The sequence below is a fragment of the Helianthus annuus genome, chromosome 12, assembly GCF_002127325.2.
Source record: "Helianthus annuus cultivar XRQ/B chromosome 12, HanXRQr2.0-SUNRISE, whole genome shotgun sequence".
Lineage (NCBI taxonomy): Eukaryota > Viridiplantae > Streptophyta > Magnoliopsida > Asterales > Asteraceae > Helianthus > Helianthus annuus.
Window position 1 is genome coordinate 30,084,786 of NC_035444.2, and position 3,609 is coordinate 30,088,394.

The window sequence follows — 3,609 nt, forward strand, 5'->3', positions numbered from 1 at the left end:
TTTTCCATGTTTGATCCAATTTTATTTTTTAAGTTTATTCGAAAACTGTTATTAGATAAACAGTTATAATTTTCGAAATATGCTGATAAAATTAGATCATCTTAAAACAGGAAATAATATCTCATATTCCCTTAGATTTCGAATTTTCAGTTACGTTATCACAATTAACAGCTCTTGACAGGAAGCTTCGAGATCATCAGATTACGACTCGAGACCATCAGTCTCGACTCGAGACCATAGGGTCTCGACTCGAAATCATTAGGTCATTAAAACCTTCACAACTCGAGACCAACAGATCTCGACTCGAAATCATAAGGGCTCAAAGGTCTACAACTCGAGACAAAGGTCTCGACTCGAGACCATAACGTCATAACTCGAGACCATAAGGTTGCGACTCGAGACCATAACGTCATAACTCGAGACCATAAGGTTGCGACTCGAGACCGTGGTTGCGACTCGAGACCTCATCATGACTCGAGATCTCATAAGATATAGTAGTCGAGACCATGGTTCCGACTCGTGACAACAAGGTTGCGACTCGAAACCTCATTATTTTAGGCTGTTTAATGTGAACTAAGATTTAGCGCTAACGGGTGGTTTGCTATTAAATGATTGGTTTTTGTAATTATTTAGTTAATTAATGAGGATCAAATAACGTTTTACAAAACCAAAATGGCTTAACTTGAATGAGCTTCTGATGTATCACTTCTGGCCAAAGCTGACTTGATACATCTACTTATCGTTCAAGTATTACGAAAGCCATGTTAAGTGTGCATCATAAACATGAATGTTTTAATATCTGGCCAAAGCTGATTTAATTCATTCATAGATGGCATACTTAACAAGTGCATAACTAAAGTGATTGTCTCAATTTCTGGGCAAAGCTGATTTGTTGCAACCACTTTGCACATATGCTTAAATGATTACACTTCTGGCCAAAGCAGTTTTGTCTTCGTTTAAGTAGAACTTTAAGTGGTCTATTATTTTGATGTTAGTAATAAACATATCACAACCTCTTCACATAATGATCCTTATATTAATGATCCTCAATTAATTTTTTTGTGATCATTTTGTCTGCCTTATTCTTAGTACCCATAATTTTTTACTCACTATAATTTTCTTCTATAAATCTATATCTCATCCACTCTAATTCCTAAGCCTAAAATGTTTTGCTTTATTTAAAGTTTCTATAAGAATTAGCTCTTAAATTAAATCCTTGATTATCTCTTAAGACACGATGATCCTATTGCTCTCTTCTGATAAGGCACTACAGAAGAAAAGTAGAGCATGATGATTAGGATAAATCGAACATGATGTCTCTTATGATAATCAAGAACTCTGTAACATAAGTGCTGTCACTAAAGTTATTCCGGATTAAGTTTTTCCTAAGACTAATCTATAATTGTGGAATAATCACAAGAACTCCTAAGGTGCACGTCTTCATTTAAAATTATAAATTATAAGGTTAAGTGGTATATGTGAATATATTATAATGTACAATACCATGACCCATAAAGTTAAGGGCTTACGCTTGGAAATAAGTACATTTTTTCAGTACATTACATACTAAGTTTTCATTTGTACAACTTGATGCATTATAAATCAGCTATAACACTCAAAAGTACCAAAGTATAACGAGTGTGTTGATAAGCAACATATGTACATAGAAATAAATGTTTGAAACTGGAAAATAAGATGTTATTCACCTTACAACCACTAAAATTTTAAAAGAGGATTGTTCTAAGGTCCATAGACAAATTACAAGTGCTAATCCCAACGTTAAGATTCTTCAAGGGAAAATCTCATTGCATAATTATGTCATTAGATTAGGCATAAGCAACGAGACTATCCATTATTCTAAAGAACAGTTGGATAAATTAATTAGATAGTAACTTCCTAATGATATTTAAGTCTGATAATTTTTTTTTAATATTCCAATTAACACATGATTAGTTGACTCTAGTTCCATACGTTTCCTTACCAGAACTCGACAAATAACTAACATGAGAGTTAGTGACAAAATTAAATGTTAAGAGTATTAGAACCATAATGAACAGTCTTCCAACAACGCTTTTCGATACCTTATATATTCTGAAGATTAATCAGAATATAGTATCATAATTAAGCAATGTTATGAAGGTTGTGAGGTTTGCATGATCATCATAAAGTCACACTTATTTTAAACTCTCCTCTTATTTGTTCTAAATATCTGGATAGAAACATTACTAAGATGAAACTAGATGATGCCTTACTTTTTCACAACTTTTGTCATCATGCTAATGAGAATTTGACAAAAGGAAAATGAGACTTATAAATTTCATCCATTAGAACCAAAATTCATGAGAAATCATAACATGGTTAATGAGGATGATTTTTTCATCTAATCTCATTTTAAGTGATTTTAAATCATGACGTTAAAGCCCTAAAATATGACTCGGCTTAAGGAATAAGCATGGGTCCATCATAAGTCATTCATTGACATTCGTAGAACTTATTCCAAATGGAATATTCAGACATAATTCATTTATCATTTGAAAGACTATCAACTTATATCTAACTTTTGTCGCATATGGCACACGGTCAAAGAAGAAATTTATTCATACATATACTTTATAAGATTTCTATTAAATATGTCCCTAAAGTTTCTTATGATATCTGGACATTAAAGAAATCAAATAAAGTCTAACGTATATGTGATAGGTTCCCACGTCACGTAGCTCATTGAAACTTCTCTTGTAGCATTCTAGAGATATTAAAGATCAGTGGGAGCATTAAGTGTCTTAATAATAACTTGCAATAGTTGCAAGAGGTGGGGGAGTGAAAATTTTAAATTTACACCTCTTGTACAAGACATCGCTCCATCACGACACTGTTCTATCAAACCTTATCTCCTTAAATCTAATGCTACTCTTACAAAAGTTTCATTGTTGCCTAATTGTGGGCGCACTTAGATTTCTTACCTAAACTAACATAATCCTCAACAAGAGAAACTACAACGACTAACGTCATTAACTTGTTTCTCTATTAGAATTTGTTGGTCGTTACACATTGACCCTACGCATGCTGAGTTCCTAAAGATTTCTAAGCTCGGTAGGAGCAGTCAAATCCTTATCATGATTTGCAAGGGATACAAGAGGCGGGGGGAAGAGTGTCATTAAATTTCACTACGAATTTAACTCCGATTACACCTCTTGTATATCATACTGCACCAACCCTTACAAACTTAGAATGAAATGATAGCAACCTAACCAAGAGCTAATCCATAAAACTGAAACTTCTAATGAACCCAATAATCAACTCAGGAGGTCATCTAGGTTTAAAAGCCTACTAACTTTGATGATTACATAACCTCCCTAATTGAAGTTGTAATGGATTTTGGAAAAGTTTACTGATCTTATCTCTTAAAATTAAGCCATTAGTGTCAATCAATCCTCTGAATGAAATAAAACTGTTTTCTAGTAAAATTGATTTTATGTGTTCGTGTAACGTTTGGGATTTGATTGAATTACCTAAGAGTGTTCATAAATAAACCAAATCCTAATATAAGCGTTAAGACACAAAGAGGCATGATTGGTTGTCAAAGGTTGTACTCAGGAAGAGATAAATTAT